General features: G+C 37.7%; 1 long non-coding RNA gene across 1 annotated transcript; it reads left to right on the forward strand.

Annotated features, from left to right (window-relative positions):
* Window positions 1–24496: 24496 nt before the first annotated feature.
* Window positions 24497–25303, forward strand: LOC140689115 (uncharacterized). Its single transcript, XR_012063995.1, has 2 exons — window positions 24497–24600; window positions 25163–25303. It is a non-coding gene; the product is annotated as an uncharacterized lncRNA (long non-coding RNA).
* The last annotated feature ends 2090 nt before the right edge of the window (window positions 25304–27393 follow it).

A 27393-nucleotide genomic window follows, 5' to 3' on the forward strand; every position in this document is an offset into this window, starting at 1 on the left:
AAACATCGGAAGGGTGGTTGTTTCTTAGTGGTAAAGGACAGGAACCAGGTGTTACGACGCAGGTCTTTACAATGGATGTCACTAAAATCTTGTTGTTTCATCATTTTTTGGCTCCTGTATGGGAAATCACTGGTTCAACAGAGAAACTCTGTTCTCCAGAATTTCAGGACCTTCTCAAGAAATCAGAATTTCCTCGTGTAGTTTGTTAGAAGGAAGCTGATGTGTGGAACTTGAAACAGGGCTGGACGAGTTTGCAAGTGTGGTTCAAAGAGACAGGCCTGATACTAGCAAAAGCAGGAAGCAGCAGCAGTGATCGGGTGGAAGGGTTCTAAGGACGAAGCGGTATAACCAAAGCCGGTAGTCAGGCTGCCTGGTGCATGCTGGGACTTTGGAGGACCAATAACAGCAGCAAGAGATGCGGCCTCCTCCACCCCTCTTGTCTTCCATCAGTGATTTCCCTTGACAAAACTTTACATAAAGCCCAGTGGCAACGGAGCCTGGGAAATCCAATTTTTTGAAGTCAGATCTTCTGATGGAGAAAAAGAGAAAGGAAGGGCAAACAGAAAATGACAGACATATCCCCTTCTCTGAAAATGTATTTTTATTGCTGCCTCTATTCTGACCATCCCCTAAATGTTTTGGTGATAGAGGCTTCATGGTAAGACAATACTGATATGCCGATAGAGTGAGAATTCTGCTGGAAAATGGTACCCGAACTCAAATGAGAACCATCAGATTTCCTCATAAATGTCTTTCAGTACTAAACATGGAGGAAATCAGACAGTGTTCTAATGAAAAAGACTTGCTGAGGATGAGGGCTGAATGGAGAAGAGTAACAGCACTTAGTTCCTAAGAATCGTCTTTGGTCTTTTCTCTTCTCCCGCTGTTTTCAGGGAGTTGGAGAGGATGTGTGAAAATGAGACTCTTCTAGTATCTTTTTTTAAAAACACCACTTTTTAAAAAGAATGAGCACTTGCAATGTGTCAGGCATGTAAAACGAATCTGTAAACATTAGTTCACTTAGTATTTAGAGTAAATTTAGTGAAAAAGCATTTTAGCCCACTTAACAGATATCAAAACTGAGTCTTACAAGTTTAACTACCTTGCCCAGAGTCATACATCTGGGAAATGCTAAAACCAGAGTACAAACTCAAGTCTCAAAGACTACAAAATGTATATGCTCAACACTTAGCTTTAGTGCTAATGCACACATAAAATACTGGTAAATTATTATTGAAGACAAGTTATTTTTTATGTGTATGTATGAGCAGAGGGGTCCTGCTAATTTTTCACTCTCTACAAGTCTCAGGTTTCTTATTTTGTGGTGAAGACTCTGCTTTTTTTAGTCACAGATGTCAGACTTCATTGGAAGACCCTCAAATTTTATATTTAAGATCATATACAAAAATCACTTCTTTCCCTTAGCAACTAGACCTATGTTGAATAAAGCCAACAGTCTCCTCATTTGGATATATCTCACCCATTTGAGAGCCTCAGTGTGTAAGTCAGTGGCAATACTTGAGTTTATATAACTAGACTGAATCCACAGCTTCACTGAAAAAAAAAAGGGGGGGGGCCTTCTTATTTAATACTTCATGGAGGCCAGTTTGGTATTGGCTCCGTGGAGATAGTAAATATAACTACTTCCCTTTAAAAAAAGAAAAAACCAGTTTGGCTAAAAATTAGAAAAAATGAAGCATTATTCTTTTCATACATTGTTGAAACAATGCTCTCCTGGACTTCAGGGAAATGAGACTAAATATTATAAATTCTAAAGATAAAACCGATACTTCCCAGTGGTAGTCTCTCTTTTCTTCCTTTTTGGGGATGGTCTCCAGTTGAATATATTGCAAAATAGTTCCATGCCCCAAATGATAGCCACATTTGGTGTGTAAAAGCGACTTCCCGTCTCCGTTAAAATTTCCTGTAGTGATCAAGTATTTGAAAAGTCTGAAAACCTGATTCTTCTCCAGCTATTCAGTTTTTATTACCATCCTTCCTCTATTCTTTAACCAGGTTTCGATTATACTTGTAACATTCTCCACTGTGACATATAATAGAAAAGCAATTGGCCTTTCATTTTGTCCATCCCGCCTCCCCAACCATAGTTTTATGATCACATAATAATTTCAGCTATCATTAACTTGTGTTTTGAATCTACAAACTGATATTTTGCTTACTTCCTCCCTAGGGTTGTTCATCTATATTAAACATCTAAATGCTTCTTAAACAAGCCTAATAAATCCTTAAAGAAATCAAATTGGAACCAATACAGACCAATCACTTGGAAAATTATGTAGGTGTGGTTCATGGCTAACCTACAGTCATTATGTTAAATCATGATGTCTGGGGCAGCTGGTTGAATTTATATATTAAGCATAAATCTTCTAAGTGACACTTTTTCTAATACACTATGATTTTACTTTTCTGAACTTCAAGTCTTATTTCATTAGAATGACTCAAATAACGGCACTAGAAACTCACAAAAATTTTCATCAAATTTCAGGTTTATGGAACATGTCACCTAAAAGATGTAAAAGCTCTATTGTTCTCATTTCTTTTTTGTTCCTGCTATTTAAAATCAAAAGACTTACACTTGATAGAAATGGAGAGTAAGGGACGGGACGTGAACATATTAGAAATCCAAATATGAACAGAAATTACTTTGTATTCTACTCAAATGACTAGATCATTTTTTTTTATTAAACTGTTGAGAGAGATCAATTTATTTCAGGATGTGAACAATCTTTCTGTGAATACAGACTGTAGAATAATTAACGTACTTTCTCCTTGGATTAATATTGCTTCAGAGGTTAGACAATACCTACGTTATTGTCCACACAATACTTCTAAAAGATTGACGTTCAAAAGGAAAATGCAATATTGACGTTGGGAAGCAGTATAACAAAAATGAGCATGGTGGGAGCTACGGGAAATGAAAATGTGTACCAGAATGGTTGCTACTATTATTGTTGTTATTTTATTTATTATGATTATGATTGTGCTTTTTGTTGTTTTAACTGCCTTCTAAGGATGATGTTTTTAAGTGGAGAGCCCTTTTTAAACTAAGCATACGTCTGGCTGTGCAATCCTGAAGCCAGGAATCAGAAGAGAGAAATAGATCTGCATGGTACAGGAAAAAAAGAGGTGACGAGGAAACGAGAATGACCTACTTACTGTAAATGTGACTGCTTCTTCTGACTCCAGATCTGCTCTGAATTCTACTAAACTTATAAAAAGCTTCTTACGAGTGCATCTATTACAGAAACTGCTGAGGGGGCTGAATTGTGTGTCTGGACAGGATGTAGGGATTAGAGGCAGAGGGAGCCACGAGAATACAATTCTCTAGAAATGAGAAGAATCATGGGAAATACCATGAAATGTCAAGGTTTTAAAAATCCTCTCTCATCTAGAGTCCTGACAGGAGGGGACCATTGCTAAGATCTCAGTAGTTTCCAGGCGGTCTGGAACTTCATCTTGTTAGCACAGCGATCTTTGTGCCTCCTGTGTAGTAAAAGTGATCAATATGTATCGTTAAATGAATATCCCACCTTCAGCTCAAACTGTGTCCTTATAGTAGTAAATTTCAAAAGTAACCAGTACCCATTTCTTCCTTTCCCTTCACTTCTTTTCTATACCCATCAATCTTTGGCACATCTTCCCTTGCCTTAAGCATGTAATGACAACATCATGCCAGATTTTCTGGATGAAAAAATAAAAAGTTTAGTGAGCCATAGGTTTATTATATTGAATGTGAAAATAATCAGAGTGCAGTGGTTCAAAAAGCATAAAGTATTTATTGTTATTAACCAATTGTCATTGTAGTTCTGGAGGCAATGAAATCTATTTTTAATAACTTGCCTCTCTGCTTTTCCCATTCTCTGCCTCTTCTGACATCAGTACTAAAAGGATCAGTCAGGCTATTCAAATCAGTGGAGATTTAAAGCAATGTAGAAGAATCCATGAAAAGGAAACTAAAAACTCTACACCCGCCCACCTGTGTTTCAGCTGCAAAGCTTCCAAGAAGGAAGTCAGCAGAGGAAAAGAGACCAAGAGAGAGATAGAGAAATGGAAAAAGAAGAAAGACAGTCTATGGAATTGTCCCTTGAATCAGAAATAGAATATGCCCTCAATTCTTTGACAAAGTGCTGCTGCAAAATTCTATTGTTCGCTGGTGCAGTTTTCTTCAATGAATCAGACTATATGATTCTCAATGAAACCACACTGGGAAAAAAAAATCAAGGATTTAAAAACTTTATCAATTCACTAGAAAACCACTAACTATCAAGATTGAGCGGTTTGGTGACTTCCATCCAGATAAAGATTGTTTTACACATTAGCTCTGTCAAATCAGTGGCCTTTGGTCTGTTAGACAGTACGCCTCTTCAAAATGAATCATAATATAATAACACCAAGGGGAAGAATATTAACATTTCAGCAATGCAATTTCTTGGTCCAGATGGGAAACCACTTGAGCTTAAAATGTAATGAATAAGGGAAAAAAAGAAGATGTAAAACTCTGTGCATTGTATTCAATTCATAACCCAAATTTTCTGATATGTGCTTCCAAGTCTAGGGTTTGATTAAACGGTGTATTTTAGTAGGACTATGTGCATGTCCATTAATCCACATGCAAACACATAGGTCATCGAGCAGTGCGAAGTTATTTCTTAGATCTTCTATGTGGAAGGAACAGAATGGGCAGAGTGTCCTTATCTGTTTTAAGGAGCTAAACCTTGGCCCTCCAATACTATGTAGCTTGTCCTTCAAGTCCTTCAAGGCTGGTGATTCCACGTGTGCCTTTTGTTCTTTATTTTCATTGAAGTATAGTCAGTTTACAGTGTTGTGTCAGTTTCTGGTGCACAGCATAATGTTTCAGTCATATATTTTATATATACATACATAAATTCATTTTTATATATTTTTATTATAGGTTACTACAAGATATTGAATATAGTTCCTTGTGCTATACATATAAACTTGTTGTTTATCTATTTTATATATAGTAGTTAGTATCTGCAAATATTGAACTCCCAATTTATCCATCCCACCTCCTTCCTGCCCTGGTAACTGTAACTTTGCTTTTTGTCATTGAGCCTGTTTCTGTTTTGTAAATAAGTTCATTTGTGTCTTTTTTTTAGATTCTACATATGAGTAATATCATATGGTTTCTTTTTTTCTCTTTCTGGCTTACTTCACTTAGAATGACGATCTCCAGGTCCATCCATATTGCAACAAATGGCATTATTTCACTCTTTTTATGGCTGAGTAGTATTCCATTGTGTGTGTGTGTGTGTGTGTGTGTGTGTGTGTGTGCGCGCGCGCGTACATACCACAACTTCTTTATCCAGTCATCTGTCAATGCACATTTAGATTGTTTCCATATCTTGGCTATTGTAAATAGTGCTGCTAAGATTCCTTCTTTCTTTTGTTCCCTCCTCCCTCCTTCCTCCCTCCCTTCCATGCATAGACACCTAGAAATGGAATTGCTGATTTACATGCTATATGAAAATTTCAATTTTTAAGAAACTGTCAAATTATTTTCCAAGATGCCTATACTATTTTGCATTCCTCCCAGTAATGAATGAAAATACTGCTTGTTCCATGTCCTTGTTAGCATTTAGGGTTGACACTTTCTCCTTTTCTTTTCTTTTTTCTTTTCCTTTCTTCTCATTTCTTTTCTCCTCTTTTCACCACTCTATTAGAGTTGTCTGTAGTAATGCCTCTAATGTCTGTGGTGATGACCCTCTCTCTTTGGTCCTGATATTCTTAATTTGTGTTTTAGCCGTTTTTTCTTGGTCAGCCTGGATAGAGGTTTTTAAATTTTATTGAGCTTTTCAAAGAATCAGCTTTTGGTTTCACTGATTTTTTTTTCCCTATTATTGTTCTGTTTAAGTTTTGTTAATTTCTGTTCTTTTTTCTATTATTTCCTTCTGCTTGCTTTGGGTTCAGTTTAACCTTCTTTTGTAAGAGTCAAGGTAGAAACTTACATTAATGATTAGAGAACTTTCTTCTTTAATATAAATAATGTAAATTTTCTTTTAAGTACTGCTTACTTCATACAATTACATTTTACATATGCATAAATCAAAATGCTTTGGTACTATTTTTGCTATAAATGGTCAGTTAGATATCTTCCACAACAACTAAAACTTTTAATAATGAATTTCATTTTACCTTTGTTTCTCTTGCAGCATTCTCCATTTCATTGTTTAGATACAAGTTTGAGTCGGATATAATTATCCTTCAGTCTAAAGAAGTTTATTTCCACTGTTTTGTGGAGTGTAGGTCTTCCTTCAATGAATTCCCTCAGGCTTCGTTTGCCTGAAAAAAAAAATGTATTTGTCCTTCATTTTTGAAGGATAATTTTCCTAGATACAGAATTCTGACCTGAGAGTTTATTTTTTCTTTCACCAATTTAAATTCATTATTCTCTTACCTTCTGCCCTGAAGTCTCTAACTCTTACTCTTTCATGTGGTGTGTTTCTTTCTCCTCTGTCTGCTTCAAGATTTTCTCTTTGCTTTTCGTTCTCAGCAGTTTACATGCGTTAAACCTAGGGATTTTTTCCATCTTCATTTTGGATGTGTGGGTTTGTTGCCTGCTACTAATTTTGGAAAATTCCCTGTTACTATTTCCTTATGTATTTCTTCTCCCTCATGCTCCTTTCCTTTTCCTTCTGGGATTCCAGTTACACATATTTAGGGCATTTGATACGGTACCATGACTTTTAGATGTTCTGGGTTTTTTCTTTCTTCCTTTCATTCTTTTTTCTGTCTCAGTTTGGGTCATCCCTACTGACTAATCTTCAAGTCCACTTTTTTTCTTTCCTTTGATAGTGCCAAGTCTAAAGATAAGCCCAGTGAAGGTATGTATGCTTCTTCCCTGGACTGTTTATGCTTTGTTTTTATTTTTGACATTTCTATTTCATTCATTTTTATACTTACCATCTCTCTGCTGAAATTACCCATCTATTGTTCATCTTTTACGTTAGAGCCTTTAACCATTTATTTGTAGCTGTTTTAAATCTCCTGCCAGATGTATCTAATGAAATGTCATACCTAAATCTGATTCTGATCAGTGCTTTGATTCTTGCAAGTGTGTTCTTTTCCTTGTCTTTTTGATATGGCTTGTAATTATTTATTGAAAGTTCGTCATCTTGTGAAGGACATGAGAGAATTCGGTGGATAGATTTTATTCTTGCAAATGGAGACATGTTTCCTTGTTCAAGAACTTTAGTGTATGCGTTTGTGTTAATCTGGGCATGAGGATTCTAATTGCTAGAACTACCCTCATCACACCTCAGACTTTAGAGCCCTGAAGTGGTGCTTAGTGTTTGCAGTGGGAGTTGGTTTGTCACACAATGTCTGTACCACCTCCTTTTGTGTCTACCCTTTTCCTCTCCTAGCCGTGCTCTGCCATTATTTGTTACTCAGAGTTGATTAGTTTGGCGTTGCGGAGTGATGACGGAGAGCAAACGGAACATTCTCTGTTTTTCTGTTTAAGCGTTAGCCTTCGTCAGACACCAGGTCCCAGGTTTTAGATTATGGTGCTCTCGCTGCACCTCTCGCCCAGTGCCACACCGTTTTCTAGCCCAGCATTTATTCCTGGCCCTTCAGCAGGGTCGGGCTGCTTTCCCGGCTGTAAGGAGCTATTACTACTGCCCTGAGGGTGAGGCTGTTTGTTGCTCTTCTACCTGAAGAATCAGCCTTTTATTTCACGAGAGCCCCATGGAGTTGTCTGCCTTTCTTGCACGACTGCTGCTCCCTTCCCCTACATTTACACCACGATGAGAACGTTCTTAGGTCTCCTTTGATATTTTCTGTGAGCACATGCTGGGTTCAAGGGGAAGGAGCCTGCAAGAAGGTTCTTGGCACTGTTCAGCCAGCTCAGCCCACTTTCAGCCTTTAGCAAATATTTGATTGTATCTGTTCCAGATAAACATGCGCAAGGGCTGGTCTCTCCTCAGCTTTCAGTCAGGTTGTTCGCTTGCCACCTCAGCTCTCTGATGGGCTCACAAAGCGTCGTGAATTTGAAGTTAACCTAGCTCTTATTCATTGTAAAATTGGGAGCGATGCTGTTCCAGCGTATTACATCCTGGAGTGCCTCTTATTAAATAATCACACGTTAACATACTTCTTCTAATCAATTTCTCCTTAATTAGAAAAATCATTTCCGTTTGCTCTGAAATTTTAAAAGTACATATTGATATTTGAAAAGAAGGAAAGAAAAACAGTTTCAGAAGTTAAAGCTCTGTAATTCTGCACATGTGGGAGAAAAGAATCAATACATTTTGGTTTAATCTGAGTTCACCTGGAACTGGAGCCGAGAATGAGATGAGGGTGATCTGGGGATGCGGATGAGAGGTTGCTGCTCTGTCACACGAGGCTATGACTACATCCTCCCAAACGTTCTCAGTCCCAGCTGAACTGTCCTCTGTAACACGTAATGGCTGGGGATAGGTAAGAAAGTCTATTATTCCCAAGTATCCTCTCTTTTTTCTTTAAGGGAGTAAACGTTTTCCAGATCACGTGTTCACTTAGTTTTTCAGAGAACATTTGTTTTTTGTCCAATGGCATGCACTGTATTTAGTGTTGGAAACACTCAGTGAATAGAACTCACTAAAGCAACTCAGAGACTAGCATTAAGGGAACGTACATATCAGCTATGTGACAAATGATAGCATAGAGTTGTGCGCCAGCTTTAGCAGGGACAAAAGAGGGACATATGAGAACGGTTAAGAGAGTGGATGCTGGAGGAAGGCTCAGCAGGTCTGACTTTTGGCTCTATCATTTACTAGCCGCCTGTCCTTGAGCAAGTCAACGCACCTCTTCGGTGTCCTTCCCTGAAAATGGGAATAAAAGTAGTGTCACCTGATAGAGATAGTGTAAAAATTCAGTGTGTTCATACTGGATTGACCCATAGCATGAGGCTAGTTTCCTAGGATTTCTTGACTCAATTTAAGAATCTTTCCTTTCTCACACCTTGAATTTAGTGTCCTTTTAGGGTTGCACGGACACCTGCAACATGAGACTTTAGTGAAAACCAATATACCTCCATGAGCAGAGTTCTTGCATTGGAACAAAAGCCATTTGAGTCTGAATCTTGCTCTAACGTTAATTACTGAGTTAGCTTGGACAATTTACTTTAACTCTCTGACCTCTGGTCTAAGACCTCTTGTATTTTTCATGTCGAAGTGGTGATTCATTCCACAAATATATATTAATTATTCATTTAATAATGTGTAGTTATAGAATATCTACTATTGGCCAGGCATGCTACTTAGCTTGGAATATAGTGAACTTGCAAACATAACAACTTTGCCTTTATCACTGAAGGTCCAGCTGAAAAACTGAACCCCTGGGTCTCTGATCATATCCAGTGTGGCAGGTAGTCCTTCTTTTTTTTTTCTTTTTCGCTTTAAGACTGTTTGTTACTTTCAGGCAGCGATGACCCCAGACTCAAAAGCTCAATTATGATTGATCTCAATCAGTATTGGCAATTTAGTTCCCTCTTGTTGGTGTTTGATCTAAAAATAGGCACTGGCCCTGCTCAGGCGGTTGGATGTAACGGGTATCAGCTAGAGGGCTTCTAGGAAAAAATGCACTGATTAAAAGAAAAAAGTCAATAAGAATTGGGCTTCTTTTTCCCTCCCATCATTTTTCTTCAGCTGATGTTCTGTCACATGAGAACACGTTGCTAGAGCTACCTCCGTTATTTTGAAACCACGAGGGAAAAGCTAAAAAAATTACTAGCTGACCTTTCTTATGTTGTTGAGTGGTTGGACCAAACACGAGCATCCAGATTTCACGTAACGTGAAATAATTAAGTGCTTTTGGTATTTACATCCTTACAGGTTAGACATTTTGAAACATAGCCAAACACAGGTGAAGTGATTCATTCCATGAGAATCCGTAACTCCTGCCTCTGTATTCTTTCAGTCTCCTGTCATTTATTTAGCTACTTCTTAACCTGCCTTTAACACCATGTGTGTCTATGTGTGCATTCTTTGCTAGCAAGACTGTGAACTTTCTTTAACCCTTTTTTTCACTTTTTTACAACAAAAGCAGTTTCGTTCAGTTCAGGAGTCTCCCCCATCTGGTAAAGTGACCACTTATCCACCCAGATCTACAGCATCAAAACAGCAGAATTTTTTGCGTTACTCTGTTCCCTTCCCATCCACATCCAACCCACCTGCAAGACCCTCCGTTATCTCTAAAATGAGTCTAAAATCTGTTTCCATTGTCACCCAGCTCAAAGCATCATCATCCCTGACCCTGCCTAAGGGCAAGTGACTCCTAATAACTGGTAGGTCTCAACCGTCCCCACTCCCCCTCCAAATCTTCCCCAACAAGGCAATCAGAATGACTTTTGAAATTGTAAATGAAATCCTACAGTTCCCTCCTCCTAAAACCTCTCTGATAAGAGTCCCATTGTGTTTAAAATAAATGCAAAATCCTTGCCAAAGGCACAAGGCTCTGAAATTCCAGTCCCGCCTCCGTCTCTCACTCACCATATCCCATACCCTCTAGTCACAGCAGCTTCCTTTTTGTTCCCCAAACTCACTGAGCTTCCTCCTGTCACAGTGAGTTTGAACTTGCTCATCCTCAGGTCTGAACCACTTTCCCCAGTGGCTCCATCAACAGCTATCTCATCACGAGGCCTTAGCTCGCGTGGCATCTTTTCAGAGTTGTTCCTTGATCATTGATCAGTCCACATGCAGTAGGGATTCCCCTCTTCCTGTCCTCTCTCCCCATCCCTTTACCCTCTTTATTTCCCTCATAGCTCTGCATGCAGATGATCTAACTTGTTTGTTTCCTTTTGCATTTTTATTTCTGGTTGTTTAACTGTCTCACCCAAGTAGAATGTAAGCTCCATGAGATCAAGGACTTTTCCTGTCTGGTTCGTAATACTGTATCCCAGCATTTAAAACAGAGCATACCTGCTTCCTAAATATTACTTAAGTAATGAATAAAACTCTGGGTACCCTTTCTCCTCCCCATCTGTTCCAGCAGTCAATTTAGAGACCTATATTTCATGGCTGCTCAACAAGTATCTATCTGTTCAATATATACTTATTGAGCATTTAATGTGAAAAGCTTTGCATAAGGCACTGAGGATATAGTGATAAAGAAGACCGTGATTTGAAATCCTGTTTTCCAACCAGTTGTGCTTCAGAATCTTCAGGAAAATTCCTTACCTACTCTCTATGAGCTGAAGGACTTTGATTTCTGCTGATTTCCAAGGGGTGGCTGTAGTTCAAATCCAGAACAGCCTGAATTTTTTATGTTTAAAATACTTGTACTTCCTTTTTTATCAGTGTCAAATGAATCACTACATTTTCAACACTTGATGATCCTTATTATCGTGAAATATTCTGCAATTAACAAAAATATTTAGACAACATTAACTTGTAGAATCATAATATAAAGTATTCTCTGTTTTAAAATGAAATATTGCCTAAGGCTAGTTCTTACCAGGAGTCTGTGCTTCGACATTACATATGCATTAATAGTTTGTCTGAACTTGACAACAATTTTTAATTTTTCTTTGGCAATGCAAGCGTTTCTCTTACATTCATGAATCTCAATGATCTCTTCTGGTTGCTGATCTCAAGTCCACAGCCTCTAATCTCTTTTGAGCCTTGTTTTTTGTTACAACTCCTGTTAACTCCTTACCTCCAAAAGAATTGTTTCTTTTTACTAACTGCTCTTTTCCAGTAAAGATTCTTTACCTCAGAGAAAGGCAGGAACTGGATAAGAAACAAGCAATGGTGCTGATTTGCCTTCAAATAATCCTGCAATTGAAATGACTATAAATAATAAGAGAGAACTCAAGGAACATACGAAAAGGGAAGTGATCTCATTTTATTATTTTTACCCCTCAGATGTAGTATCTTCTATAGCTTAGCGTAGAGGAAAAAAACCTGACTACACTAATTCAAAAGTTGTAGCTGTAAGTCAATTCAGAGGATTCTTGAAGAGCCAACTTGAGATGATTTGTATCGAAGGATGGAGGGAAATTTGGGTTATGCATAAAATAAAGAAATATAGTTACAATATAAAAAGATAGCAGATTTATAGAGATGGTGAGTAATGAAAAAACGGCAGAAATATCATGTAAAGAAATCATCACAGTTCTCCAAGAAAGAATCAGAGCAGATATTGTTCTGAAGATTTGAAAAACATGGGAAAGAAAGTTGGAAATCTACAGACCTCACCATAAGATATGGCAGCCTCAAAGGCAAGTGCAGGCTTTACAGACAGTGAGCAAGTCTTTGGAAGATAGGAGGGGCGTTTATCTAGAGACTGACCAATGCCAGAGGTTAGGTAAGTTAGTTTGACAATGACATTGAGGATAAAGATGTTTCAGATAGTTGTGGAGTGCGGTTATTCATAAAGAATAAAGCAATTACATGTTTTCCAAACTGAATAAGTTAAAGTTGTAGGAAAGTAGCAGAATAGGAGGTTAGATTTGGTTTCAGTTTGGAATTTTATTAGTAAACTCCTATTCATCCCTCAAGACCCAGCTCAAATATGTCAAGTCTCCTTTGAAACTTTTTATGGTAGATTGGGTGGCTGCTCCTGAATCTTTAATCTTACAATTGTTACAGAATTTGCATCCTTGGATCTCCATGTGACTTTGCAGTACTTCTCACTAGTGTAGGTAGGGTGTATCTCCTTGGCCTGTTAATGTTGAACTTGGACATTAGACTTCCTTTGGTACATGAAACATTAATGGGTGTATGGGACGTGAGCAGCATCTTTAAACATACTTGTGGGATTTATGTTGGCCTCTTGCATAGCTGTGATTTGCTGTGAGAAGACAACACCTCAGCCATCCCTCCCCTTCAGCCAGGTGTGTGAATGAAGACAATGGGGTGGACCTGATCCTGACAGGAAGCTTGGAGTCTAGCCTGGCCCAGACTTAGCAAGTCAAGATCAGCTGAACCACAGCTGAACTCTGAGTATGAAAGTTAATGTCTGCTGTTGTAGGCCACTAAAATTTTGAAATTGTTTCTTACAAGGAAAAAGTATTACTTCACCATTTTTAACACTCACGTACAGAACTCTTTGCTCCCTACATTGTGTTCCCATTGTTCTCTGAATCTATATCTATTATAGTATCTCTCAACTGGTAAATTCTTGTGTTCAAATAGTTGTCTGTCCTAAAAAAGCTGTAAACAACTCTACTATAAGGACCTATCTTGTTTTTATTTCACTGCCCTCAAACTAACTAGCCCAAAGCCCACAAGCGTGTGTTTGTAATAGAGCTGCTTTCTACACGTGAACTTTCAAAGGGAGGGCAGCAAATGTATATTAAGACAAATCCAAGATGAGACGTTTTGAAGCATGCATATCTATCCAACACGTATTTTATGTCAAGCTTTTTAATCTCCATTTTAAAGATGGAACAAAATACAGGAAAGAGTTCAATGTTAAGCTTTGTGTCATCACACACACAAAAATATTTGCACGGCATTCATAAAGTTAGTACTGTCAGCTTAAGTGCTTAGTCAATCCTAAACCATTCTCATTTATTGAAGCCTATTAAAAAAGCTAACGATTACTCTATCTGGCTCTATTTTTGCATAACGCATTTTTTACGTTGCTGAGTAAATTCTATTTAGACATTAGCTTTTGCTCATATGAGCTATTTTTGAATGGATAAAAAGCAGTGAAACCAGTTCCCAACTCGGAAGCTTAAATTACTCACCCAACTGTAAAGCTGTGGATGTAAATACATGTTAGGATGAAAATGTGGAATCTGTCTGTACCATTTAGGAAACCAATTTTATACAGCGTCCTGAATGTAGGGTTAGAAAATTGCAGTAGAATTTGATTTATAACTAAGTGAATAAACTGAAAGTCACAAAACTCTTAAGCCCCAAATTGTCAAGTAGTTTTAAACATGAGTCATTAGGCTACTGGCTGTGACTCCTGTTTTCTTAGCATTATAAGACAATGTAATATTTATTTACATAGAATAGTTTAAATAGACCATCCAATGAGGTGCCCTTGTTTTTCTGTTAAATGGGAGTGGACACTGTGCTTGAGCCCGACGTCCCCCTTAGAACTCTAGGACTTTTCCTCTGGGAGTTGCCCTCAACTGAAGAGGACATCCTTGTCCAAGATCACCTCCCCTTTCTCTATGGCAGCCTAAATCCAATGACAGGCTGATGCTGGCACATAAAACTGGACTGGGCCCCAACTCAAGACGACTTTAAAGGGCCATCTCAGCTTTAGACTTCCAGCAGAGTCAGCTGGAGCCCTCCGTGGAGGCTGCATCAGAGCCCAACCGCTCCCTCTGCCCAGGGGGGCTGTCTTCACGCCCCATCGTTGCCAAGGTCCCAAGAACACGTCTTACTAAACTTCCTTCGCACTACTCTCTGTCTCAGCGCCTCTTTCCTGGGAACCTGGACTACGGGACAAACTATGCCGAATAAACGCAACTCAACAACGTGAACTGAATTGAATCCACTTTAATTAAACTAGGAGTTAGGAGAAATACACAGATAAAATGGTGAGCTCGCGCCCTTTAGGAAGCTGCTAGTTCTAATGAAGAAACAGAGACATAAACACATAACGGTCATAAGATGAGGCAAGAGCGAGAAAAGAGATTGACTGAGCGGCGCTTCATGTTTGTTACCCGCGGAAGCGCCCCTGACTTCCCTGTCCAATCCTTACCGCCCTTAGCGTCAGCGCCGCGTCACAAGTCCCGACTATGGCAGTGAACGCGTCCAGGCAGAAGCATTTCTGAGCTAGAGGTTCTTTCCTCTTCTCTCCCTTTCCTTTTCTTACGGCAAAATTGGAAGCCTCAAGTTGAAATTTCAGCATAATGAGATATAAGGAGTCTGCCTCACAGTGGCCTTTGCATAGAAGAAAAAAAATACACCCTCTGATTTGTAAAGCTCCGAGATCAGTTGATTTGATAGTATCGCATAACCTGGCCCATTCTGCACAACGCATGGCTGTGTATTTATCTACACCCATTTGGTGAGGAAGGTAAGAATTAGAAATTTCCCAGATCTATGATATTTAAACTGAGCAGTAGTGAGTAATTGGTAATTGGTTCCTACGTAGAGAAGAGAATTGCTTTTTTTTTTTTTTTTTTTTTAGGAAAAAGAAATAGACCAAAGACCTAATCAGAACCAGTAAGTCAGGAAATGATAAGTATTTAGAGTTTAAACTCTTAACCCAGGCTGGAGGACTTGCATCTGTTAAAACTGTGGAAATGTCTGCATTTTTTGTGTGTGGGCACATTTTTCTGGGAAGGGTGTCCACAAGAATGTTTAAGGCACAGGGTAGGTGAGATGCAAAGGCAAGAGATGCGGCGGAAGAGAAAAATGGCTTGAAACGAGGCCAGAGAGCTGGAATTCACATGGGACTTCACAAGGCCACTAAAGGAGTTTGGATTCACTTTAACGTAGGCAGGCTATTAAACCGAAGATAGACCTGTGCAATCTCTTCTTACCCAGTTCATTTTCTTAATTTACTGATCAGTCCAAAGTAGGAAGAATATCTCCTATGACTCTTAAGACAAGGTCTGATCTTTAACTTGGAACTTGAGGCTCTCTGGGCTCTGAGCCTTGCTAACTTCTCTAATTACAGTAGCTGCTGTGAATCTGAATCCTTGCTCTACCAGTAGCTACCTGCATGTTACTGTCAGCATCCATAAAATAAAGATAGTAACACTCCTTATTTAGAAGCTTTGTAGGGAAGATTAAATGAATAAATGAATATAAACAATTTACATGTTTAAAAGTGCTGACACATTGTACAACCTCAAAATGTTGAGTGTTTGGTGTTGATTCCTCAGCCACCATATCCCACTGTTCAATTTCTGGGATAACATCTATTTCTCCTTCAATTCCTAGAGTAGATGTTACTTTTTTCTGAGAAGGATACAGTTGTGCTCCAAAGTTAAGTTAGGTGATTGCCTGTGCCCTTCCACAAGACCCAGGATTTCTGAGCAGACTGTCTTGAAATTTAATTATCTTCTTGCTCATGTATGTCTCTACACAGACTCTGGGAAATGGATTGCTATTGAAGAATTCTCAGTAGAAGAGTGACATGATGTGCATGTGTCTAAAGAATCATGCTGGCTGCTGTGTTGAGAATAAATTCTGTGGAAGCAAGTGTCTCGATCTGACATGCCCAGTTAGAAAGCAATCGCAGAGGTCTAGGTGACAGATGAAGACTTGGACTGGGGTAGCAGCAGTGTAACTGTGACACATGGCTAGATTCTGGATATGTTTTCATAATGAAACCACAGTTTTCTGATAGATTGGATGTGGTATATGAAAGAAATAGAAGTGATTCTAATTTTGTGTCCTGGGGACCTGGAAGTATGGAGCTGCCATCTACCGAGAAAGGGAAGACTGTGGCGGAACAGCTTTTAGCGGGGAAGCCAACAAGAGTTTAGTTATGGACTGTTGGATTTGGGACATTTATTAGACATCCAACTGGAGATGATGGATAGTCAGTTGGATCGGCAAGAATGGATTTTAATAAGGAAGTTGCTGAGAGAAGTACATATGGAAGTTGTCGCCACGTAGATGATCTTTGAAGCTTTAAGACCAATGAGAGTACCAGGACAGTGACTGCAGGAGAGGAGCGGACCAGTGGCCACGCGTTGTACACCTCTGATGTTCAAGTGGTCAGAGAGCCAGAGAATGATCTGGACTGGGGAAAGGAAACTGAAGCACATACAGTGGATTAAAAATCAAGAGAGAATTTGGAGGAAGATCCTTCTTCATTCTCTTTTTTACGATCAGAGAGTGGGGAACGGCTCAGTAGAGCAAAGAGTAATGACATCAGAAGGGAAGGTGAGGCTTGCTGCGGTGCTCCCCGCAAATGGACAAGAGGGGACAACGTGGGACACACCAGCGGAGTAACCGAATTTAGGTGGGGGTGTGCTCAGTTCCCCTCTGATGACAACACAGGCAGACCAAATCGAGGGGTGGAAGGCTGGTAGGTAGGAAGTATGATTAAGGAATTTGTGCAAGGTCCCCTCCTTACTTCTTGCAGTTTTTCAGCCATCAGCTGAGCCTCAGTATCCCCATATGTAAAACTAAGATACTGGATTTAGCATATCTCTGTGATTCTGTAAGTGGGCAGTGATTTTAAAAGTATACACACAGAAAGAGTCAAGAGCTGACTATCAACTCTGCATATTTGATTAGCAGAAGGGAGCTTATAAAGCATAGTTATTACTATTATTATATTCTCAGAAAATGAAAAATGTCCCATGTTTTATTATATTTTGCTAGTGTGACAGCCCCACGGTTTCTGGCACATTTATATTTCTACAGGATCAAGTGCAGAAACTGTCTTGGAGACTGACATGGCCCATCTGCTTTGAAATAGCTTGTGTTATAAAATACTGTCTTTTCTCCTAACATCCTCTTACACTGAAGCAGACAACAAAAAGGGTTAGGATTATTAGGAAATGATCTTTTTAATTACACATCTATGTAGGATCATGAGAAACTTTCTTTAAACAGTAGTCTGTAGGAATTTGGCTCATTCAAATTTTCTCCCTAATGTAGGATCATTAGTGCTTAACTAATGATGTACACCCATTTTTGCCTTTAATAATGAGCCAAAAAGTTAATTTACAGTAACACAAGGAAATTAAAAAACAAAACAAAACACCAACTTCTGCTCCAAGGGGACATGCATTCTGTTTCTGGTTTTCCAGACCGAGGCTGCAACTAGGTTCCAAAGCAACTAGAGATGAATATAAGAGATCTTAAAAAATTATTTTACATGTACAGTATCTGAAGGGGGAAAATGCTGTTCTAAAATCTAGTGGGCTCTTGTTGTTTACATTTCGATATTCAGTGTTTTTAATTTTTCAGGTTAAAAAAAAAATCTCATGGCTTCTATGCAGATGAACTGTCTGTATTTCAGTTTAAAGTAATGGTGTGAGCAATTTCAGTCCATTACTTCCAGCTCCAATGTGTTCGTAGTGCCCATGTTAATGGCTACCAACAAAACACGAAAGGAATAAAGGCTTCTCATTTGTATAATGGGCTTGAGTGAGACGGCAGCTTTCACCTCATGGATGAACACACTAAGTGATTAAAAATTGTTTAAAACCCAGAGACATACGGTAGGTCAACATCACCTGCCTCTCTCAAGCAAACACACTGAAGAGAAGCAATGTCCTTTTCATTAGGGGGTGACATCAATATACAGTTACCAGGAAAATTCATTCCTGTTGAATACTTGCTGTATCAATAGGTCACGTATTTCTGTGGGACTGAATCTGAGTATCTTTTCATACAAGTGTAAGAAAATAGAAGCACAGGAAAGTTGAAATTTCTAATCTTTCAAAACCAATCCGTGGTACTTCCATAAACAATATCTACAGAGTCCACTCAGATTAAATGCTACCATGAGGCTTGTGAAAGGAGCTAAGTAGGTCAAAAGCCTGTAATTGGGTAGAGTTGTATATATAGATTCATGCCATGTAATCTGGTAAGGTATTTTAATGAGCAAATAGAGGGTAGAGTTTTCAGTTACTTCACAGATTACCACTCAAATAGGTATTCTGGCAGAAAATACAAATTAGATAGATGACTGTCTGTATCAGCTTCCAATTTCACTATGTATTTTGCCCATGAAGATGAGTCAGCTCTTTGAATTCACAATAGACTTGTGTTTGTTCCTTTTTATCACAAGTATATTCTGCTTCCTAATTTGGGAATTGAAGCATGCATTGTAAATTACCTTAAACAAGGAAAATCCAAGGTTTCTTACAGATAATTTCAGCCACCACCTAAAACATCCAAGTGTGTCTCAACACAACAACCAAAAGAAAACGATTCTTCCTAGGAAGTTAGTCCAGGTAGATACTTCTGTCAATGACCTTCATGCTCACCAGATTATGCTTCCAAATACTTTCTTTGTTTGATAAATGTAACAGACATGACAAATATTTTTTACATGATAGTCAATAGGTTGTATCTTTATGAACACACACACAAAGATATACAAAGGAAATTTCTGTTTAAGTCCATAGTCCTAAATTGCATAGTTAAATTAGATTCTTTTGGGCATGCCTATCTAAAACCAATACTATCCCTTAAATTCTCACGACAGCATTTGTTTTACTTGGAAATAGACAGTCTTATAAGTTCCTGACAGTGGTATTTCCATACGATGTCCAAAACAGAAAAAAATTAGTGAACATGTTAAACTACTTCTACACTTGACTCATGCAATTACTATCTCATTTTCGGATTCATTCATTCATTTATTCAACCAATATTTACCGAGTGATTATCATTCTTTAAGGTTGAAGATAGAGACTAGAACAAAATAAAGTCTGGCCTCAAGGAGTTTACATGAAAGATGACTAGAGGAAGACAGCAAAAAGTTTAAATCAAGGATATTTATGATTGCAACTTACATTAACCAAAACACTAAGTTATCACGTAACAGGTAAGGAGGAACAAGTAGCAGACTCACAGATCATCCTGCTGGGCACATTAACATAGAAAACGAACGATTTGTTTGATCAGTACATTTTATCCTTTTAGCACATGGAAATATTTGCTGAATCAGGCTTCCTTTTGAAATATAAAAGTATTTTTAAACTAAAATGTACAAAGCACTCTTAAAATTTAACAATAGGTAAACATATAGCCCAGAGTAAAAAAGTGGACAAAACATTTGAACAGACACTTCACCGAAGAGACGCAGATGGCAAAGAAGCATACAAAAAGATGCCTATATTATTCGTCATTAGAAATGCGAGTGGAACAAGAAGAACCGTAAATAATCACTCTACTCTAGTTGATAAAGTTCTGAGGTATGGGTTAAAAATTCAGAAAACACTGCATATGTATATTAGAATTGAATCATTCAGTGAATGGGTGGCAGATTGTGGGAGCCAGGTTTCTCACCACTGGGGTAGGAAGTTACAGATAAAAGAGGGGAGAAGGCTAGAATAACCCATTTGGTAATGGATTAGGATTGAATACGTCAGTAAGAAACACATGTTTAACTTAGTTATATATACAGATGGCAACATACAGAATATTTATAGATGTGTGTATATACACAGGTTAATATACACCCATATATTTTGTTTCTCTGACAGCTGAGTGGGCCTTGTACCAAGAACATCTCAGTAGCAAGGAGCTCACCTATCACTCATACCTTGGTTTCTAATACCATTCTCAAATAAAAGGAACCAGGCATCCTTGGAGAAATAGCTGCTTCTAGAATCGAGTCAGGAAATACTTAAGATAAGCCTACAGTCTTTGTACTACCAGAAACTAAGGGTTAGTTTTTAATTGATAGAGCTATGTCAAAGGTACTTAAGAGCCTTCTGAAAGAGTTCTCAACCGCCAAAGCTAGAAAAATTTAAGCAACAATATAAATAAAATGATACTGGGTTATAACTCAAAGTATAAAATAAAGAACTGTAAGTCCAAAGTGATATGAATAAATGACTGAATAATAGGGAAAATAGACAAATATCTCTTAGTAAAATTAAAAAAAATTAAAAATAAAATGATAAAATAATAAAAATAATATTAAAAAATAAATAATAAAAAAGAATAATCCTGAATAATTGATGTAGGTGCTCCACCCTTAAGAAGGTGGAATATGACTTGCCACTCCTTATGTGTGGGCTGCAAAGAGTGACTTCTTTCCAAAGAGTAAAATATGGAAAGGAGAAATAGGAATAACTTTAAAATGGAAAAATATGGCAAGTACTATCTCAGCCAGGTGATCAAGATCAACAGTGATACCAGGTTGATAATATGTACTGTTGATATGATCTGCTGAGAATGGCATTTTACCTCTGTGGTTTTCCTCCCCAAGTCCATTAACTGAAGTCTGATCATAAGGAAAACATCAGACCAGTTCCCATAGAGGGTGCCCTACAAAATACCTGACCAGTGCTTCTCAAAACTGTCAAGGTCATCAAAAACAAAGAAAGTCTGAGTAACTGTCAGAGCCAACAGGAGCCTAAGTATACATGATAAATAAATATGATATAATATTCTGGATAGGATCCTGGGACAGAAAAAGGACGTTAGGTAAAAACTACAGAAATCAGAGTAAAGTATGATCTCCAGTTAACAAGACTGAAAAAAAAAATGTTTCCCACTTAATTCAACAGACTCCTCTCTGCCCTCCCACTCTCATCACTCTCAGTTCAGGGAACACAAACAGCTGTATAATCACAGACAACAGAACCCCCAGGGCATTGACATTTCTCAGGAAACTATTCTGCAGAGGGTGAAATCTTCATAAAATAAGATTCCCTACCTTTTCAAACAGTACATACTCAACCTGATTTAATCTTTCCTTGATGCCTCAAAGTCTCTGAGAATAACAACTGTTGGATGATTTACAGGGATTTCTTTTAAGGCCCACTGTCCTAACTCCAAGTACTTCTAAGACAGAGGCAGCATCCCTTTAAAAAACAATGTCCACATGCCCAAAGGTACGATTCTCTTTTGTGTCCTTAGCTCACCATGGTCTCTCTTGGTTTTGTATTATGGTTGCTTCTCACTTCTTCGTCTGGTTCTGGGTGTAACTATCTAGTACGATATGAAAATTACTACAATGTTGCATATTATAACTGCTCGTCACCTCTTTGTGTTGCAATCATGGCAAGGAACATAGTATCTCAGACCTCTGGGATTCCACATTGGGAGCCTTGGTAATTCTTGAGACCCTTTTGTCATAGGAAGTTGCATCACTGATGCCTTTCCACTGGCTGTTTTTTCTTTCTGGAAAGATCTCTCTTTAGATAACCATATGCCATGGTTATCAAATACTTCTTGCGAGAAAGGAATTCCTTGATGACATTCTATTAAAAAAAAAATCTCCTAATGACTGTCTAACCCTTCCCCTGATTTACTTTTTATAGCACTTATTGCCACTGGATTTACAAGCATATTTGTTTACTTGTTTATCGTTCATCTTCCCCTTTGAATGAAGTGCAACAAAGGCAGACATCACGCCTTTCTTGTTTCCTGCTCTAAACCCCATGCTTACAACAGTCCTCATTAGTGAACATTTCTTAAATAAATGAAGATGGAACTTTCTAGGGTCAGAGTGTTTCTGTGTGTTGCTGAAAAATTTTGGAAGTCTCTTTGCTTTGTCTAATCAACTTTCTCTACTCTCACAGTAGTTACAACAGCTATTCATGAATTAGACTTAAATAAACCCTGGTTGAGGGTCTGTAATGATCTCAGATAAGGAACTCTCTGAATTGCGTGTATGGGCTTCATGACATCAATGTTGGCCACTCAAAGGACTTAAAAATTTCTTGGCCAAAGGCTGGAGTTTTATGTGAAGTTGCCAAATATGTTATGAAGAGAAGAAAAGTTAACTGCGACTATAATATAATCCCGAATAAAACATGCACAGTACAGGAAGTATTCTTGGAAGAAAAAAATACAATATATTCCAAAGCCAAATACATTCTATTTTTAAAATTTAAGCTTTTTTAAAAATCACATATTTGTGTTCCCTTTCTTTAGAGAGTCCAGTCAAAAGAAGATTAGATTAATACTGACAAATGTCACTAATTTTATTTCCCCCAACATTTTCAAATCATGAGTAATACGCTCATATCCACAGGAATCACAAGATAACAGATTTTCCTTGAGGCTACATTGCCCCTATAAAAATAATTTTAACAGGCTAAACTGTCACTCAATTCGGAACAGTGCAAAATGTATTTCCATTTGGCAATAAGCGATATTTTCATTAATAGCCAAGCAGGGTCATTGTAAAGTTCTTTTATCATTTTATACAGTACTGTGCATCTCAAGGTAGTATCACAAGGTCAGAATGAATATAAAACCCATCTTTATTCAAAATACATTAACAAAGACTGTAGGAACATTCTGTGCATAGCCCAACAATGAAACACACCAAAATGTCAGAACTGCTTTAATTATGCGAGAGTACCAATTGTTCTTAACACAAATCAAATGTGTAACAAAAGAAATAAAATTACTTCGCGCTTCTTCACACACCTACTTATCTCACAAAATTTCAATCTTTAGAAGGCTTGAACTTCTAGATTTATTCCCCTCTTTTCCTTGGCACTCTAGGTTTAAGGACTGTGTTTCTCACATCTTCCCTTTTGGAAAGGCCCTCACTTGGCCATTCTCATGAATGTTACTCCATTCTCATGAAAGTGGGTCACATAAACACAGAATGTTTCCTGAGCTGAACAACTTCCGGTTCTATTGTCTCTTTCTATTTATAATGGAAAAACAACAATAAAAAAATCAAATGTGCCCAGGCAGCATCCTCTTTTACTTTAGCTGCTCAGTCCCTCCTGTGGGGATGAAGTGACCCAAGATGGCAGTGTGCCTCTTGGTTAATTACTTACAGGAGTCGTCTTCTCGTACTCAGATTCAGAACATGGGTTTGATGTAGCCAGAGGATGCTTACAGGTTCATCATCATTACCAGTGCTAGTTCATGCACCTAAGGAAAGTAGAAAATGAGAAGTGATCATGCAGAAATATACATCAGTACAAAAACATGAAAAGCACCATAACTACGGTAAATACATGAAGCAGAACAACAGTAATTCACTTATATTTAGGATTTGCTGCGCACTTCACAGAAGTGGTTTACTGTCCACACACATTTGTGCTTTGCAGCTGTGTTATTGAGAAACTGCCCAGGCAGGGACTCTACTTCGTAACCTCCCACTCTCCCCTTGCATCCAGGGGTGGTCATATCACTATTTCTTAACAATGAAATGTGTGCGGAAGTAATATGTATCTCTTCCAGGTCAGAGGCTTTAAGAAGCAGGTGGACCTTCCATTACTGCCTGTTTACCAAAGATGATCAGGTCCTAAGGGATAATGGAATTACAGTAAGGATGGGCCTGGAACTCCCTGAACTACCATGTAAAGAACTGGCAGCCAACCAGGAACACCGTCATTGAATCATTACTTGAAGGAAAAATATACATGTCCTGTTTTAAGCTACTGTAATTAGGGGTTTGTTTCTTATAATAGCTAGTGCTAACCTAATACATGCTTTTTTCATATAGTTTACGATTTCATTCCTGGTTCAAATCTCACCCTTTCTGTTCCACCACGTTCAAGTCTCTGTTCTTCAAAGAAGAATTATCTGACAGTTCCAACTTCTACTGATTTTCCCTTTCCCTGACTTCCCCTGTATTGTCTACATTACATCCTAAAGGTTCCCAAACCTGGAAAGATAGTGAAATCACCTTAGTAAATTTTTACAGAACACACTTAAGCCTCACTAGACCTCATGATTTAGATTCTCTGACGAACCATCCTGGGAGTACACATTTTTTAAAGTTTTCCAGATGATGCTGATATACACTCAAATGTGGAGACTTCTGGCATATAAGACATTTGAAGGTTTTCATGTTTCACTGTTTCTGTTCTTCTCAGTGTTGCTTGGCAGAGTCAACAATTTTAAATGAATAAATCTCCATTCTTAACTACCCTTGTGCACAGGTACAAAGAGTTGCCCACATGTGAAGCAGCTCCATCCCAAATCAATACTTGTAAAACTCTTGAGGATGACCAGCTGCTTCTGCGATATACCTCTCATAGGGTTCCCGAAGGTAAATTTCCCATATACCTCATTATAAGACATATCATCTCCCACGTACCTTCAAATTTGGTGATGAGTAGCAAATATCCAAAATAGTTTTATTAATTAGAAGCTGGATTAAACTTATTATCATACTTTCATGTTTCTGTTCTTCTAATAAATGATACTATCCTGAAAGACAGGATTCTACCTTAAGCTTTCTTATTTAATTTGTGTCTCCTCAGACTTCCCAAATTTGTGGGGTAAAGAAGTTACATTACTCCTTTGTTCTCCTTACTTGTTAATGTAAAGCATTCAGCTTCATGCAAAATCTCACCCATTAATTTCTGGGAGTCCCTAAGGGTGTCTGTTATGTTGTTATGTTGTGTGTTTCTTTGAGAACTTGAAGAACCAAGGTACTTAAAAGTTAAAAAAAAAATTGGGCACCATAGTGGCATTATTTTTCACTTTAGCATATTATGAAGAATTTCATGGAGACAGCTCTTTCCATAAGTTAAGGCTAGAGCTCCTAGAGTTAGACCAGAAGGCCAATATTTGACAGCTAACTTATAGTCCTATTTTCCTTCCTACAGGCAATGAACTTCCTCCTTCTGGATCCTTTGGCTTCTGCTGTCAAAACCACATAAACAAACTCCTCTCTGGCTATTTATCTACAGAAGATGTAACAGACACCAATGTTGCACAAACAGAATGTGAATAAATAGTTAAATTTACATTTACATTGTTAATGCCAGTGACTTCAGTGCTATGCCTCTATTTAAGTTGTTCACATCACGAACTATTTTTTTAAATGGCAGAAGCATGTTTTACAGTAAAGATATAGGCTTATTTAACGTCAACTAGGTATCTATAATATAAATATGGGTTTCACTTTATAAATTGTTATACTTTTCTCTTAAATATGAATAAAATGCTATTCACAAATCAAATCCTTGACTTTCTCTAATGGTCACAATCCATATACAACATATGTGTACACTCTTAGGGAGAGTCATAACAAGGTTACATTTATTTTTTATTACCTTCAAGTAATTATCTATGCCTTTAAAGCTATTCTTAAAATATTAATAATTTGATATTTTAATACAGAGCTTCATTTTTTCTTTGTTCTATGTGCAAATTAGTTTCATTCGATACTGAATTCCTTTGGAGTGTTTTATGTGTTCACTAGACTTATCTTCATTTTCATCAGCTTTATAAGGCTTGAGATAGTCAAAGCTACGATGGCTGAAATTCAGTTTAAAATTAGGTCCGTTGGTTTCCCATTATCTGTCCTAGGGTGTCCCAAACTCAAATAATAGGTAAGTTGGCTTCCTTTTCTAAGTTAACTTGCTTAGTAATGGTTTAATTTTTGTCATAAATAACTTCTCTCTTAGAGAAAAGACTCTCATTTTACAGGCAAAAATAGGGCAAAACAGAAACCATAATTTTTTTCCCCAAGATCATGAAAGAAGAAGCTAATTTCTTGGCTTGTGTTTACAAGTTCCTTGTCATACCATTTTAGTAGGCCATGTTATATAGGTGATGACATGAACAGCACAATTATTTGCTTTTTTTTAGTTAGGAAACAGACTTTGGTTGAATAAAGGAATCTTCCCCAATCAGAAACACCGTTTTATAAAATATCATTTTAAATACTATTTGCTCCTTCCTACAATATGGGTATTTTTGACATGTGGCCAAACATGTCTGGTTCCTCATCACTTAAATTTACTGTGATTGTTGGAGTCAGGATTAATTTTAACAAAAGTGTAAAGCACCTGCACATTGCTGGTTACAAGATTCTCAATACAAATTTATTATCACCACCTTCACATTTTAGGAAGATAATTACACAATTTTATAACTAAAGTGTCCAGATTTTATAACTGAAGTTCAGATCATTTAAAAAAGATGCTATATCCACAACTGCAACTGCTGAATTTAAGAATTTTTATTGCATTTTCTACCAGCCTACTTAATTATTGCTCAGAACAGAAAACAATAGAAGCTATATCTCATGATTCTAGTAAAGTGGAGTAGTAAGCTCACATTTTAGTGGAAGTGAAAAATAATTAAAATCTTCCTTCAAAATGGAGAGACTTATCCTGAACATGCATCCACATGTGCATGAAACCAAAAAACCAATTTCTTCTCAGAAACCTTTAGAATATTTTTAGATAGATAGAGAAGAATATAAAACTGTGATGGATGTTACCATGAGTCCCATGCCAATCATTGGGTCACTAGGAGAATAAAGAGATAGAGAAAAGTTATAAAATTTCAGCTCCACATTTGGCCTGCCACAAAACTTACCTATTACACAGGGCTGGCGTGAAGCTACATGAGCCAATGTTTGTGAAAGTCCTTTGCAAACTGTAAAGTGGATGCTTAATTGTTCATAGAACATAGGGAGTTGAAACATGGATAAAAAGACTTTGATGATCTTAAAAATCTATATAACTTTTAATAAACATATATAACTCTTTGACTAAGGATTCTAAACAAAAGTCTCAAGCCTCATTCAGAATTCTTAAATCGGTGTCAGTCCCAGACAGTATTTCAAAGAATCTATCCTCTTTCCTCTGTGATCTCTCACCTACAGGTGTACACGCAGCCATTATTATTTTTTATTCAGTCTTTGAAGTAGGGTCCGTTAACTGCCTTCATATCCCTTGCACCTCTCTTTGCAATTCTGCTGGCAGCCAACTGCTGCTACATTCAAGGCAATGGGACAGTTCAAGTGTTTGCAACAGCACAGAGCTTTGTTATGCAGTTGAAAGATGAGTATGTCTTTATCATTCCAGCTATCCTGCTTCATGTC

The sequence above is a fragment of the Vicugna pacos genome, chromosome 25, assembly GCF_048564905.1.
Source record: "Vicugna pacos chromosome 25, VicPac4, whole genome shotgun sequence".
Lineage (NCBI taxonomy): Eukaryota > Metazoa > Chordata > Mammalia > Artiodactyla > Camelidae > Vicugna > Vicugna pacos.